This window comes from Cebus imitator, unplaced genomic scaffold, assembly GCF_001604975.1.
Source record: "Cebus imitator isolate Cc_AM_T3 unplaced genomic scaffold, Cebus_imitator-1.0 Scaffold400, whole genome shotgun sequence".
Taxonomy (NCBI): domain Eukaryota; kingdom Metazoa; phylum Chordata; class Mammalia; order Primates; family Cebidae; genus Cebus; species Cebus imitator.
Genome location: NW_016107715.1, coordinates 825,287 through 843,078, shown reverse-complemented (window position 1 = coordinate 843,078; position 17,792 = coordinate 825,287). Strand labels below are relative to the sequence as shown.

The window sequence follows — 17,792 nt, the reverse complement described above, 5'->3', positions numbered from 1 at the left end:
GTTCTGAAAGAACTGACCAACTGATTGATTTTTTTTATTAAATTAATTTGCTACTTTTGTGAACAGTTCCACAAAAATTAACTTTATATGCTTCCCCTTTCCAGTCAACATGTTCTACATAGAAGAGTAGTCATATATTGGCTTGAGTTTAGTTTTCACTTCTTTGTTTAATCAGCAATTTTCATTAGTTCACTATAATTACCTTCTTTAGGAAATTCATAGTACCAGAGGAAAACACAGGCTTGTTAGCATTCTATATTTTCCTTCTAAGTTTTTTTCCTATGTAAACATATATTTTTACAGGACTTAGATACTAAGGTATACATATTTCGTGTCCGTGTTTATTTAACACTACGTACTGGGTGTACTTCTTTAATATTCTTCATAATACCATTTTAATGCCTACAAAATATTCCATCATGTGGAAGTAATATAATACTCTACGAATATATACTTATAAAGAAATTATCATGTGTATTTCGACATTTTGATTTACAGAAGTTTTCTAAAATAAAAAGCTTTATCAAAAAGTATGAAAACATTAAATACTTTTAGCAACTGCTGCCAAACTATCAAATCAAAATGTTGTGTGTACATTTACTTTCACCAGCAGACCAATATGCTCCTCATTATCGCTAAAGTGCATGCTTTTTTCCTGGCTAATTTCATAGGTAAAAATAATTTAATCTGCCTGTCTTTTAATATGAGTGAATTTTAAGTTTTTCATCTGTTTATTAACCATACATACTGCCTCTTTTTAAAATGCATTTTTCTAGTTGGGGGAACTCTTATTGTTGTTTTTATCACTGCTCTATCTCACCTGGATTTTTCATTCCTAATTGGCTACTGTCACTAAGGCAATGTAAAGAAAGAGTCAAGTAAAGTTTTTTACCTTTCCTAATGTACCATTTTTAATTGTATTTCTTATATGTGTGTGCAAAATGGAAAATCCATACCAAATAAGAGGCAATGGTGAACTAAAGATGACCTCTGATTGGCCGGCTACTTTAGTCTAGAAAATCAATACGTGGATAATATTATATAGCTCAAAAATCTCTTTCTTGTACTTCCTTAGACTGGCAGCTGTTCTTGCATCACAAAAAACACATTTGTCTCAAATTTAAAATTTAGAGTCATTCCCAACTGCTCTTAAAACTCCATTATGCACGATCATGTGCCTATCACATTAATTATTTATGCTGAAATATTTTCAAGCTAAATATTAACTATTTCCAATATAAAACTTTCTCAGGAAACAAAAACATGCAAAATCTGATCAATGACAAAAATTCCTACCTAAACACCTTTCTTCCTTTTTCAATACCAATGCATTAGAAATGACTGTAATATAGTTGTTGTAGAGAACTATCAGAATAACTGATAAGAGATAAAGATCAAAACTGTAGGGTGCCAGTGTCTTACAGCTGCTAATCAGAAGCGGATTTTATACAAAGCCATCCCATAATCCTATCAGGGGCCAACTGTCCTTGCAGCCTAATTAAAAAGTGAAATCACACTGGAACCATTTGACATTGTTCAGAAAGAAGGCAAAGGCATCCAGAATACAGGACTTGGGGATAAGTATGTATACAAAAAAATGTTAATACATTGCTATATGATTAAATATATTAAAAGGCCCAAAATCAAGTAAAGTGTTTTAAAAGTTTTATTTGTGAGTACATTATTACTTCCTTCATCACTTAAAACTGGACCAAACCTTGTGAATTTAGTAGGCTAAAACTGCCTCCTAAAAGTGTACCTGAGATAATGAGAATTCTAATAGGCATATAGAACAGTGATAATCAACAGAATAAGCTACATTTACTATAATCAATTACCTACAAATATATACACTGTTAAAATGACTGAAATGATCAAGGTAAATCAAGACATTGTTGCACAGCTGAAATAGTAATCTAATGTACAATAGGGTACCATTTTTATTTTGTCACAGGCTTGGTCATCAGTGTGTTGAATGAAGTCTTATCTAATATCATGACCAGTGGACATGCAGTGTTTGTAATGCCTGTAATGAAATATCTTACTGTGTGTAAACTGTTAACCTAAAAAGTATCTAAACAAGTTATCGAAAAAACAAAATTGTAGGAATCACAACCAATTTTTGTCACTACCTTATCATTGCTAATTTTCTCTTAAGCCAGATTATTAGAAGATTAAGTGAACTAACCAATGGTGTTAGGGATAATTAAAAGTATAAGGGATTACTTCAAGAAACACTCACACACATGCGTGCGCACAAGAGAGAGACAGCTTAGGAAAATCTTTCCATTACTATCTACTTCAGTCTTTCCAATTACTACTTTATTCCTATGTTTGTTTCCTTAAAAGGAATGAAAATGTGTGTGTATTAGTCCATTCTCACACTTCTCTAAAGAGATACACAGGGTAAAGAAAATAGAGTACATATGCACCATGGAATACTATGCAGCTACAAAAATGAATGAGATATGTCCTTTGCAAGGACTGGATGGAGCTTGAGGTCATTATTCATAGCAACAGGAACAGAAAATGAAGTACCATATATTCTCACTTATAAGTGGGAGCTAAATGAAGAGAACACATAGAGACACAGAAGGAAACAACACACACTGGGGCCTTTCAGAGGATGGAGGGTGGGAGGAGGGAGGGGATCAGGAAAAACACCTAATAGGTAAAAGGCTTAATACCTGTGTGATGAAATAATATGTACAACAAATCTCCATGACACAAGTTTATCTATGTAACAAACCTGCACTTCTACCCCTGAACTGAAAAGAACGTTAAAAAATAATAATAATAATTAAAAAAACAGTAATACCTGAGACTAGGTAATTTTTAAAGAAAAGAGTTTTAATTGGCTCATGGTTCTGGAGGCATACAGGTAGCATGGCTGGGGAGTCCTCAGGAACGTACAATCACGGCAAAAGATGAAACGGAAACAGGCACATCTTACATGGCTGGGCAGGAGAAAGAAAGAGAAAAGAGAAAGGTGCCACATACTTTTAAACTAAAAGACCTCAAAAGAACTCACAATTAGGAGAACAGCAAAGGGGAAATGGACTCCATGATCTAACCACCTCCCACCAAGCCCCCCTTGCAACACTGGGGATTACAATTTGACACGACATTTGGGTAGGGACACAAACTATATCAGAGTGTGTATAATACACACACACACACACACACACACACACACACACACACACACACTCCAGACCAAACAAGGAGACTCGACATTTCACCAGCTTAGTTTCTGGCTGACTGTAGTGTTCTATGAATTTACCAAACATGATGAGAAAGTTATGTGGAATCCAACTACATCTACATATTCTGTTTTGTTTTGTTTTTCTTCTCCTTAAACAATTTTTTCTTCTCCTTAAACAATTTCAACTTTTACAAGGTTCTGGGATGCTCTTATTAAATATTAAATCATAATTAATAGACTAAAAATTTGTGCTATAAAATTCCAGTTATCCAATAGTTACACAATGACAGAAGTGATACAGTAGAAAACTGGCAACATTTTATTGAAAGAAACATTTTTGCATTTTTGTTCACTCAAAAGTAAGTTATTTAAAATGTCCCCCAAACACACACATATATGAAATAAAATATAAATTCTATTTAAATAATGTATGACACTCTTATTAAAGTCAATTAACTATAATACACACTGTATTTTGCACTCAAATTCATTAACAGGACCTGCAGATTACTTCCTGCTATTAATTTTACATAAAGATTTATAAACAATCATTGAAAATCAAAATGAAATATATGTCCCTATTTTAGAATGATTTGAAAGGACATTAGTGATAAGTTGATCTCATTAAATTTTTTTAAAATGAGATGTAAAGGGACTCATGCCCTCTCTTTCAACCTCATATCCAAAGCAGTAATTTTTTTTCATAATTAATAGCCAAAGTCCCTGAATGACTTGTACCTGGGTTTACCCAATTTATGACTACATACACATGTAATTTTATTGTAAATATATATTTGATATATTTTACTGTGCAAAAATTTAAAACAGGACTTAAAAGTGAGAAATATAAGGAGATTGGTCCTAACAGACAGTGGAAATTACTGATTATGAATGTTGGTGATATGAAAAATTTTAACAATCTCTTTAATTTCTCAAAAATATTCATATATCTTTAGTCTATGAATTATGTGAGTTCAAATATAATTAATCACATACAAGCTAATCCAGATTTTAAGATATAGAATACTTCTATTTTAGTGATATGGTATATTGAAATTTAAAAATAATACCACCGAATTTAAGTAATGCGCCATGATAAAGATCTACAGAATATGTCTAAAAGTGTCATATTTATGTGTGACCGAAGGTCCACACACAATCTAACATATTTATGAGTGTGTTTCATAGATATGTCATGATAGTGTTTTCAGAATGAAACATCAGTCTCATGTTTCTGTCGTATTAGTCATCACAGAGCTATACTAACATGATTTCATGCTTTGAACTCCCATCTTTTTTATTACTATGGTAAATAAATCATTAAATATGAAATCCACAAATAGAAAACATTTTAAAATGGGAATAAACACAAAACCGACTCTGAAAACAATTGCTTAAGAAAATAATGCATTTTCCATGCAATACATTGGCTAATAAATCTTTAGAGAGGTGACACCAAACTAGTTCCTTACCGAGCAATCCAAATTTTGACACTAGATACACTCCATCGGTTTTCACTGTAAACTGCCTCATTTCATTTAACATATTGTATTGCTTGTCCTTCTGCCCTACTTGGATTCTCATTCAGTCAGAAGAGAGGAAACCATTCTTGCTATTTACAAACTTGTTTCTATTTTTCTGACTCATTCTTTAGAATAAAATCCCTAGCAGGTGGGTGCAGTGGCTCACATTTCTAATCCCAGCACTTTGGGAGGCCGAGGTAGGAGGATCACCTGTGGTCAGGGGTTCGAGACCAGCCTGGCCAACATGGTGAAATCCCATCTCTATTAAAAATAGAAAAAATAGCTGGGAGTGGTTGGTGGCTGCCTACAATCCTAGCTACTGGGGCGGCTGAGGCAGGAGAATCACTTCAACTGGGGAGGTAGCAGTTGCAGTCAGCCAAGATTGTGCTACTCCACACTCCAGCCTGGGTGACAGAGGGAAACTCAGTTTCACGACAAAAAAAAAAAAAAAAGAAGAAGAAGAATAAAATCCCTAGCCACACACCTAACTCAGTACATGATTAGTGGTTCCTGTTAACCTTTTTTCTTGCTCACAGCCTTGCCCACCCTTTAATACAACTGTAATGAAAATTGACAGAATTATATCTGGTAATTCTCTTTCACACTAAAACTGACTAAAGAATCTCTCTGAATTAGTTGCTTTCAGAGAAATATTTGCCACTCTATCAAAGATAGCTTTCTTACAGTTGCAGAGTAATTGAAGATGAAAAATTTAAAAGTAAACACCTTTATTTTTTATGGTTATACGGTCTGAAAACCAGTACTTCAACCTTTGATTATGCTCAGGTGATTCAACCAAAGCATATTGAGATACATTAAATAAGCAATGTTTCTATTCTGACAAGTTCTAACTAACTGGTAGTTTTAAAATAAAGGCAATGATACATTCTGTGCTTCCATCTTTTTAGAGTTCCTTTTAATACATTAAGGCCCAAATTATTCTTGCCAAACACGCAGTTCTTGGAGTAGAGATGTGTGATGGCAGTGGTTAGCGGATCGTCCATACTCTCCTTCACCAATAATGGTGGTACAGCTGCCAAGCTATATTTTGAAGCCTCCCGTGCAGGTATTTCTGTGTAACTAAGGTCTCTTTAAATGAATTCAAGCAGAAGTGACATGTGCCATTTCTGGGCCTGGGATCCTGTAGTGAATTCTTATAATTTTATGTAAACTTGGCACTCATTTTGAATGGAATTTTAACTTTCTTTCTTTTATTTATTTATTGTTTTTTGAGACAGAGTCTCGCTCTGTCGCCCAGGCCACAGTACAGTGGTGCAATCTTGGCTCACTGCAACATCTGCCTCCCATCTCCTGCCTCAGCTTCCCGAGTAGCTGGGATTAAATGTGCCTGCCACCTTGCCTGACTAATTTTGTATTTTTATTAGAGACGGGGTTTCACCATGTTGGTCAGGTTAGTCTTGAATTCCTGACTTTGTGATCTGCCCACCTTGGCCTCCCAAAGTGCTGAGATTACAGGTGCAAGCCACTGCACCCAGCCTGAAGTTTAACTTTCTTATATCAGCAGCAGGGCTCACTCGACCTTGACATATTTCCAGTTCTAGGCCATACCCAAATGGCACAAGCCAGAGGACAGAGATAATTCCTCTCTCGCCTAACAAACTGGGCTCCCTGATTTCCTGCTTTATCCTGTACATAGTGATAACTTAATGACCCATGCTCTAGTCCCTTATATATACTGCAAGATGCCTCGTGCTCTTCTGCCCTGGACTGACTCTGCCCGACTCTACACAAGTCACTGTGCCCTTCTTGCCCAGGATCTCTAAGTAAAAATCTTTGAACTTCTTTGCTACAGTAGTGGTATGTGGGATTTTCTCCTTCCATTTGAAGAACCAGGGGTTGCCCCAACCTGGGCTTTCTTCAAGACAACAGGGAAAACATGAGGTCAGGCTCCCAGCACCAGAGAAATGTAGGCAAGCATAAACTGAACACAGGTCAGACAAGAGCCATAAGGGTGTCTGCCAATATTAACAGGTTGTCAGTGTGAGGGATCCCCTGGTCAAAAGTGGGACAAAGGGGCATCAGGTTATCCACTGTGTCAAAGAAGCATCCTGTGAAAGACACACCGGAAACACCCATGTCTGTCCAGCACCCCATTATTTCCCTTGAAGGCAGGGTTGCCAGTTGCTCTGGTACTGGAACCCTACTTCAGCTGGGGGCTCTCAAAACAGAGCTCCCCCTTTCTATTAGCTAGAGCACTGAGGTTCTTGTGTTCTAGTTTTGAACATGTCATTAGGTGACAGTGGAAAGACAAGGTAGGAAGAATCTGAGCTCCTGAATGACCACCAGGAGCAGGGCTGTGTTAAGGACCAGGAGCACTCATTTCAAGATTATTACATGGGCAATGAGAATTGATATGTTCTTAAAAGCCACTGTATTTCAGATTTGTTTCTTTGTTATAGCAACTTAGCCTTCACCCCAATACAAAAGGGGATGGGCCAGAACATACAGGACAGAATATGAAACTCTGCATTACAGATCAACTATACCCTTTAGATTTATCTATTTGAGACAAGATAACCATACTACATGAATAGACACATCTGAGCAGCAGACATGAGGCATATTCACAAAAAGCATTTGGATTATTTAGAGTTCCATTTGATCTTGAACTGAGGGAATAGCTGTGATGACTTTCTAGCCCCAACAATTTGACTCAGCTCCCAAGAACATGACAATGCCTAGCAAAGGAATGCAATCATGAGAACTCTCAATAAAATTATTTGCATGTCATAGTATATACTATTTCTTTTCTAAGCCTTAGAGGTTAAAAGGTTTTTTTAAAGAAAACAGTCTTCTAAAAAAAAAAAAACAAAAGCCACTCATTTTCATTGTTGTAATAGAAAAAAAAAGCAGAGTGAAGAACATAGGAAAAAGTACTATCTCTGAGAGTGAGGGCAAGAAAACCAAACATGCAAAAGTCATTTTTGATTGAACTTCTGAGTAGTAGTTTACCACCAGGTAGGCAAGGCTATGAGTGGTGCAGGGAGGAGGGGCAGGTAGGAAGGGAGAATGAAGGAGAGGCAGGGGAGAGATGGGCATTACAGGTCCAGCAATGCCAAACCATAGAGTACAGGAAGGAAGGAAACAGTTCAAAGACAGGCAGCATTCAGAGCAGAAGTAGTGGGTGGAACCATATTACAGGACTTGAAGTTTATCCTGAAGAGAAAGATGAATTCAAAATTTAAAATAATGAATATATTATCATATCTGGAGTTTGAAAAATTACCCTGAACACAACATGGTGTCTAGCCTGAAAGAAAAGGGTTTTTAAAGGCTCTGGTAATATAAACCAAAAAAAAAAAAAAAAAAAAAAAAAAAAAAAAAAAAAAAAAAAAAAAATCAAAAAAATAAAATAAAATAAAAAAAATAAAAGCAAACCTGAAGAAATCAATGGCAATACAACAAAAATGGAAGTCCAGACAAAATTAAAAGGTTGACAATGACAGGTCTTGACAGCTGACTGAATAAAGGTTTGATGTCTTTAAAAAATAATAATAGAATAGTCAAACCTAATAAAAGGGAGGAAATGACTAATTCAGTAAGAAATGGAAAAGTGTATATATGAAAGTTATTTTGAAGTGATAAGGGAAAAATTACCTCAGAAAATACTATGTATTTTTCTAGAAAATATAGATAATTGCAAATTATTAAAAGCCAAAATTAACTAAATTGAATAAACAAATACAGTAAAATAATTATCAAAAGTTACTATTAAAAGTTACTTTCAAAAATCACCCCAGAAAATAAGTTTACTGAAAACCTCTCAGAATTTTATTTTAAAGTCCATGCTACATAATTTGACTGTGTATAAAAACTTAACTATTAATTCAATGAAGCATAACTCCACTCCCAACATCAACATTTGCTCAAAATAGCATTAAAAGAACAGGGCAGGAGCAGGAGGAGGCAGACATGAAAGATACAAGATTGCAAATACAGACCTCAGCCTACAGGACGTGCGGTCACCACTTAGCACATTCCAACATTACCTAGAGTACATGGGACGGATCCTGCAACTTTGCAGTAATTCTCAACATATTGAGAATTATTACCACTGAAGGACTGTAGCTGGCTTGAAATCTATTTCCCATGCATTCCATATACCCATCTAAAATTCCAATTATAGATGAATATGTGTAATAAAATATAAGTATTCTAAATTCATTAATACATTAAAAGCTTCAGCTACTATGACCAGGTAAGGAATATCCCAATAATACAAGGATGGTTTAACATTCAGAAATCTACCTAGCAAATGTTGCATAGTAACAGGTCAAAGAAAAAGTGACAAATTCAAAAGAAACTAAAATGGCATTTAATAAATTTTAATATGAATACTTGATTTTAAATGCACTCCCTGGGAAAATAAAAATAGAATAATTTATATGTTAAATAATATTAGGCCCATAGAATATCAAAAGAAAAAACAAGAGAGAGATTTCTAATAAATTCTGAACCAAAACAAAAACACATTTCTAGTTGTTATTATAACTTTCTAGAAATTTTAGCCAATGGTACCAGACATGGAACAGCAAAAAGTATTAGAAATGAGAAGATAACATTATCAATATGTTGGGGTAATTTTTCAGCCTGAAAAATAAGTAAAAAAAAGTTATATATTTAAATTAATAAGACAAGAAAAAGTTTAAAGTAATTAATGTTTACGCTAGTATGATGGTTAATTTTATGTGCCAACTAGACTGGGCCACAGGTTAAACATTATTTCTGAGTAACTCTATGAGAATCTTTCCAGAAAAGATTGGCATTTGAATTAGTGAACTGAGAAAAGCAGATGGTCCTCCCTAACGTGGGTGGGCAGCATCCAATCCCTTGAGGACTTGAATAGAATAAAAAGGGAGAAGAGGTTCAATCCACTCTCTGACTGCTTGAGCTGAAAATATCAATCTTCTGCTGCCCTCCACACTCCTTGTTTTCAGGCCTTCAGACTAGAACTGGAATCCCCACCAACAGCTCATCAGTTCTTAGGCTTTTAAACTACACCACTGGCTTTCCTCGGTCACCAGCTTGCGCAAGAGAGCAAATTTTGGGACTTCTCAGCCTCTATAAACACGTGAGCCAACTCTTTATAAAAAATCGTGTGTGTGTGTGTGTGTGTGTGTGTGTGTGTGTATGACTGTGTATATATATATATCCTATTGGTACTGTTCTCTGGAAAATCCCTACTAAATACAGCTATGTATACACAAAGCTCGTTAAACGAGAAAAAGTCTAAATAGCTGAAAAATCATAAATAACCTAAAATATTCGACATAGATGTATCACAACATGATGGGATACATTATATAAAATATAATAATTTTATGGAGAATCATAAAAATAATTTTGAATGAAGGAATATTGTATATTTTGGGGTGGCAAATATGTATGAGCAGGCAGACTTCTGAGATGCAGATTACCAGTATAATCTAATGAAATTCCAGTGAAAGAAATATATATGGTCTTAGAACTATTTTATCTGGTAGGCTAAAACAAAAAATAGCTAAACGTATCAAAAAATGACTTGAGTATGTATATACACATATTGAAACAATTTTAACAATGTGGTCATACACAAGAATTGACAGAATAACAGAACTGAGAGACTGTCCTGAAACTTCCTGGGGTATATATGAACTTGGTATGCACTAACACATAGTAATACTAACAATAACAAAAACAATTTTGTAAAGGAAATTTCACAAAGGATCAAATTACTCAACAAATGAAGATAGGGAAGTTTAATAAAAATACAATAAAGAAAATTATATTTTAACATATCCAAAACTGTAAATCAAATGAATTCTATATTGATTTTAAAAAGTAAAGCTATAGAAGACACATAAATGTTTTCCACAGCTCAATGATTCTAAGCACTAAAATATGGGATAAAATTACCAGAAAAAAAAACAAAAAAAACAAAAAAAGGCAAATAGGTTTAATTATATAAACCTTAAAACCTCTCTTTATCAAGAATGTTTTGGAGAAATTTAAGCAAAGTCCAATTAGAAAACATACTTAAAAACAAATATGAGAAAGGTATGCCTACTTTACAAATCAATCATTAAAATATAAATAACCCAAGAAAAACACTAATAAGAAATGTGTAAACACATGGTCACATCATAGAATAAATACAAATGGTAAATAAATGTATGAGTAAATGTTTAACCTTACCAATAATGAAAATAAGGCAAAATGAAAGAAGGAAACTACATTTTTTAAAAATCAAGTTGGCAAAAATTAACAAGGCATATCATACTTTTATGCATGTAGTAAGTTATTTGCTAATATATAAAAAGAAAATTTACATGTTTATACATTTTAAACAAATCACTCCATTTTAGGAATTTGTGATAAGGAAATAGAAAACCTGTTAAAATGCATTTATAAAACTATTCATTTTAGTATTATTTATTATGGAAGAACAACCTGAGTTTCTAAAAATAATGGAAACAATTTAAATGCCCCCAAATGGGGAAATGGGACAAATATATTATGATATATAAAACATAATGCAATCATTAAATTTTCCAGTGCACCTATAATAGTAGGGAAAAGTAGTATAAAATAGTACAAACAGTACGAGCTCAAATTATTAAAATATCTACATAGTTTAAAATATTATTTATATATTTTGTCTAGATGTATGTATGTATGTATATAGAGAAAAGATCAAAGAATTATCCAATAATAGTAACCACAGTTGTCTTCTGGCAGTGGGATTACAAGTTGTTTTTATTTTCTCCTATATGACTTTCTTTACTTTTTCAATTTTCTACAGTAGACATATTTTTATAATCAGAAGAAATGATTTTAAAAAAAATTATAGGCCAATTCAATTTTTGTGAACCTTTTTTCACATATTTTTACATCACATTTTAATAAGAACCAATATTCTGAAAAATATATATTGCTAGAGAAGTGAATTATATTTAAAAATTGCATTAGTATTTTAGTTTCTGAAGAATTATTTCACTTAGTGCCAAAATAATAATCTCCTTCAGGCTCTTTATCAAGAGCTACTCTAATTCACATGGCTGCTGAAATGCATTCAGTAATGATGGTGTACAATATCCATTTCCCCCTACTCATGCCTTTTCCCAGTCATGACTGTAAACAGATGGGCATGCTTCTGAGATCAGGGTCTAGTACTCAAAAACAAGAGATTACTTCAATTAACCAGAAAATTTGGAATGTTTCTCATGTAATTTTTAAAATCAGAAATAGATAATGAATCTACTGAGTTACAAATACAATATAATACAATGGTGTCACAAACCAGAATTTAGGAATTCAGCCTGAATTCAGCAGAAGAGGCAAGGAAAGCATCTCCTTCCTAGAAGTCTGGCAGGATACACAGCTAAGTGTTCTCCATGATGGAAAAAGATGTCTCCAGTAAGCCAGTTCTGATGGCCACAGGACAGGTCAGTGTGAAAACCTGGGATGTAATGGTCTTTGACAATAAAATGGGCATCAATGAGACAAGACATTTCCTTGGAGAATTTCCTTCAAAGAAATTAAAAAGGAGCAGATGGCATAATATTAGCAGATTTTTTTTCTTGCTTCTCCTGTATGTCAAAACATTGTTTTAACCAAAAATAAATAAATAAGTAAATAAATAAACCAGGAAAAGGCCAAAAATCATCAGTCACAAAGCACAAAGGTCTGAATGAACAACGTGCATTTACCTATAGCTAAACTCTAGACACAATGAAGAGAACGGCAATGCTGCTTAAAATCAATCGTACTTGATAATTACAGGCATAAGGAAAGATCAGAAAATGGTCCAACCATCCATCTAGTCTCTCCTGACAAACACCTAGGAATCTGAGAGTTTACCTTTCCTCAGTCCCTTTTCTATTCTCCATCAATATAACCTGTCAATTCTACCCCCAAGTAATTTTCAGAATCTGCCTATTTCTCTTTGACTTCAATATGATGTCTCAGTATAAAGAAATGCCCTCCTAGAAAGTTTCCCTTTCTCTACTCTTGCCTGCATTTTCCATATATGCTTTCAGAGAAACCTTCAAACACATAAAGATCATGTCATTACACTGCTTAAAATTCTCGTGGTTTCCCATGACTCTTAAAGCGAAAGAAACACAAAATTCTTTCCCATGGCCTACAAGGATTTTCATTATTTGGCCTTAAATTACTTTGAACTTCATCTTTTCTTTTTGCTCTGACATTCCAAATACATTAACTTCTTTCGGATTTTCTAACACACCAGCCTCACTCCTCTTTGTACCAGTGTTCCCTGTCCCTGGAGTAATTTTTCCTCAGGTTTTCCCATACTTGGCTCTTTCTTATAATTCCTGCCTTAGATTATACATTAACTCTTCAGTGTGGGAGGGGTCCTCCTTGAACATAAATCTATATCACTTCATTCCATTTCACTTTCTTTATAGTACTTATCACTAGCAGATATTTCTGTTTACTCATTATTTGTTCATGGTCTCATCCCACTAGAATTTATGTTCCATCAGAGTAGAGACCTTCTTTATCTTGCTCAAAGTTTTAACTCCAACAACAAAAATTGTACCTAGCACAAGGTAAGCCCGCAACAAAAACTGTTTTAAAACATTAATAAGGTGGTCTTAAAAACATGTGTGATACAAGAATATATGATTGTCCAGTAAAAACTTCAGGTGTTATAATAAGGATTCATTTCCTGGAAAGCTAAAAATACTAGAGTTCCAGAATCAATCACACTTACTTTTTAGATAATTTTGATAATATATCCAGCACTTACAAACATCTCTTAGTTTGTTTTATTCCCCCATAATCAAAAATAGGAGCCAAGTGATTTTAAGGGCAATGAGTGCCTGATTGAGACCAAAGTAATCTTGCTTTCAGCATTCTTACTGACTATCATCTCATCTTTGTGTGAGCTGTACTGGGTTCACAAGACCTCTCGTTCTTATTAGCTAATTTTTATAAAATAATGTAGCAAATCCAGTCAGTAGTCTGCTCATACATCCTCATGTTCAACCATCATCATGAACACCAGTACCTGCTATGCTTTCAGTTCAACACCAGTACTCATGGGTTTCCATAGAAAGGTATCTCCAGCTGCTGAATCCCATCCTGCCAAAGACCCCTGAGAGCCTGGGAACTTACGCCCTTCTGGGGCAATCATTAACCAATGACTAAAATGCACAGGGCAGTAACCAACCTGGCTGGCTGCTAGTGACCCAAATAATTCTAAGGTGTGCTCTGCACTGTCTCCAAAGCTTCCTCAGGGCATTATCCTTGATATTATACTCATGTGTGAACTTCTTCCTTTCCAGGCCCACTTTCTCATTTTCCTAGCAGTTTTTCTTAGGAATACTTCCTAATAAATTGCTTTTACTTGAATCCTCACCTCAGATTCTATTTCTGAATAATTCAACCTAAGACAAATAATAGAAGCAAAATAAAATATGAAAAATTAATAATAAACAAGTATAATTATTGGTGCTGCTATCAGAATAGCACAACACTAGGTAAGCAGTGAGGAATACAAAGAATAACTTAAAAGGATGTCAAAATTGGAAGGGGCACGTCAATAAATGAAAAATCTATAATCCACTCCACTTTAAAGAAAAGGAAACAAATTATAGATAACACATTATAGGTGTTTTTCATGTGAGATTACAAAAAAATTCAATCTGGGATTCATATTCAAAGAAATAATCTTGACTTTACAATTAAAATACCAGTCAATGAATGAATATTTGTATGTTTTAAATTAAATAAAATGTTTAACTTTTAAAAAATAAGAATAGCATCAGATATTTGAATAGCAACATTAGAAGCTAAAAGGCAGAACTTCTGAATCTTAAGGGGAAATTACTTCCACACAAGAAGTTTATATCCAGTAACTATGTAATTGTAAGTGGAACAGATATTCAGATGTGAAAAGCGTCCAAATATATCTCCCCTACCCCTTTTCTCCGGAAGCTCTTGGATATGTACACTCTTAAAACGAGAATAAAGCAAGGAGAGGAAACATATGGGGTATCAGAAACAGCATTCAACTGGGAAGGTGAGGCAAAGTGGGTCTCTAGGAAGTGATGGTGATGAAGGTTTGCTCTGAAGCAGACCTGGGGAACAGTCAGGTCAGACTATGGCTAGTTGAAACGCTCCTGCAAGGAAATCTCCAAAAAGCAGCAACTAAGAGGAGACAGACTGGAACATATTTCAGCGAAATTTATATTTCTAAGGGAGAATTTCAGGAATGAAGTGGTGAACAAATAAATCAATAATAAAAAAAGACCATTAATAACAAAAAAGAACCAAAGCCAAAGATACCCAAAAATGTTTATGGTACAGCTGTGGATAGTACTTTATAGTCACATGACCAAACAATGCTGATCTAACAAAAAGTATGACATAATTATACTGGTAAGATGGGAACATTGAAAGTAGACATATCCGATGGCAGAAAGGAGCCAAATCCTCAATTCTTGTGGTGGGAAATGAACATGTAATATGTAAAATTGAAAAAATCAAGAATCAGCAATGTAAGCATGCCACTTGAAGTATATGGAGCAAATATCAAGAAAGATAGCTGAAGAGCTGAAGATGTGCTTCTGACGGTTGGAAATGGCAGTAAAGAGGAGATCATATCAAAAAGACTTGTTTATATATATATATATATATTTATATATATATATATAATAACTTATTTACATAGATATGTATAAACAAGTATTTTTGCCATGTATATATATATACATGTATCTACATATACATACATACACATATATATACACACGAGCAATTTATATATATACGTGTATATATATATACACACACACACACATATATACACACACACACACAAATATATATACACACGAGCAATTTTTCTCTTATCGAATATTTGAACACTTAAGTACTTAACATGTATTTGCCTCACTGGAAAAAATACAATATTTTCTACTATAGCTGCCTATTTCAAACAGGGAATCATACAGGGCTCTAATGAATAGGTGAAGGAGTTGAATAAAGTGATATAAAAGAAAAACTCTAAATTCCCAAATAACAATATAATACCTAACATTTATTCGGTGTTTAATATATATCTCTAATACATATATAATGGTATGATTAATTTTCACAGTATTCCTTTGAGGCAGGCACTAGGATTGTCCACATATTACAGAGCAGAAAACTAAAGCTTAGAGAACATGAATCTTTGCTCAGTCTCATACACAGAAAGTGACAGCACTAAGATTTTTGTTCTCTCTATTGGGAATGCTTATTCCTCAGAAATCTAAATGGCTTGCAATATCACCTTCTTCAGGTCTTTGAACAAATCCTCCCATCTTAGTAGAAATTCCCTGACCACTCAATTTAAAATAGAAATCAATCAAAGTGGAAATGAATCACTTCCTCCATCCTCCAAACTCCTCCCCAAAACACACTAGCCTTCCCTTCTCCCTGGCTGCTTATTTTCTCCATAGTACTTCACCATTTGAAATATCATATGGTTTATTTATTTATATTGTCTATTGTCTGCCCTATCACCTAAATGTAAGCTCAATAAGGGCAAGAATTTTTGCCTCTTACCCCTTATAATCCCAGTGATCAAATGAGCATATGGCACATAGAATCAAAAAAATAATTGTTAAATTTACTGACAATTACTGATTTAGAATCTGAGCTCTTCACCACTATGTTATATTGCCAACTCTAGTTAATCAATATATAATGTTGCAGAGATTATCATGTTTTGACAAAATATTAAAACTTATAAAAAGACAGCATGGAGGAAAGACTTTTGTGGAAAATCAGACACAAGTCCATTTAGACAGCCTTTTTTCCTATGTAAAAGAATGGTTTTTAGGAGTGTCTTAAAATTTATAAATTTATCTTTGCTTTCTCCAAAGCTATCCTTTAAAGTATTGACTTTTACTGATAATCAACCATGCGCAAATGCCTTATTATCCTAAGTGGGTATCATGGATAGAGAACAATATCCCTGTTGGGAGAGTTTTATAAGTAAACTAAATAGAAACACATATGTTCTCCCAAAGCCCTACAAGCAGAAAGCACTGCTATTGCACAGTCATTCAAGAAATGGATATGAATCCAATTGAATAACTTCAAATATGTCCCTGTAGATGCTGACCTATGCAATTTGTTCAGTTTTCATTTTAATAATAGGGGAATCATGATGTTCTTCTTACTTTTTCTGTGAGCAAACTCCAACTTAGGATGGATGCTAGTATAATGAGTTAATAATTTAGTTTTCAAATCAATTCACAATTGAGTGGGCTTAGAGGTCTAGAAGGGAGTATGAGAGCTGCAGATGGAAACCCACTCATTCTGTTGATGGTTGATCTAAAAGATGAAAATCTATAATCTCTTCCCATTTTATAGCTGTAAAAGAGCTAATGACCAATGCAATAGCTTAGAGATTACTTTTTCATCTCAAACATACTGCGCACTTTCTGATAAGAGGTCAGTTACATCTAGGAAAGAATAAGTGTGGGCCTATTTTATGGAGTAACTCAGTTTGATGACAAATAAAGCCACTGAAAGCAAATTTCATTTTCCCAAGTGTTTCTTTTCCCTTTTGTTAAAAGCCTATGTCTTTCTCAATTTATCTTCAAAGTGCTTTATATTTAGAACCAAATAACTATTCAGGATCTTCTAGTTCTTTGGACATTTTAGGATTTAAAGGTGACCAATCAATCACAGACTTTAAATTTGGGACAAGAAAATTCTTCCTGATAAATATACATACTTCTTTAGCATGTAGGTCATTTTCTTTCTTTTCTTCTTATCTTCTTTCTGCTTATCCTTTCTTTCTTTTTAAAAAAGTATTCACTATCTCTAAAATATAAACAAGAACTGACCAGATGATTTCTGTAATTATAATATCAATTTAATGTTTTCTAATATTATGCAGAGTTCTCAGTACAAGGTATAGTCGGTCACAGTACAAGGTATAGTGGGTTACATGGTAGTGTAATTATTTCTATATAAAATGTGTAAAATGTTCAATGAGACGGCTAATGGAACAATTTAGTTTGTAATCAACTTTTTTCTCT

General features: G+C 33.9%; 1 protein-coding gene and 1 long non-coding RNA gene across 11 annotated transcripts in view; both read right to left on the bottom strand.

Moving 5' to 3' along the window:
• NKAIN2 (sodium/potassium transporting ATPase interacting 2) overlaps positions 1–17,792 on the bottom strand; it is a 1,029,496-nt gene that overhangs the window by 945,449 nt on the left and 66,255 nt on the right. The window lies entirely within an intron of this gene.
• LOC108289356 overlaps positions 1–17,792 on the bottom strand; it is a 66,297-nt gene that overhangs the window by 30,215 nt on the left and 18,290 nt on the right. Inside the window, exon 4 of the long non-coding RNA XR_001819118.2 lies at positions 12,029–12,255. This is a non-coding gene — a long non-coding RNA (uncharacterized LOC108289356). The remainder of the gene's footprint in view (positions 1–12,028; positions 12,256–17,792) is intronic.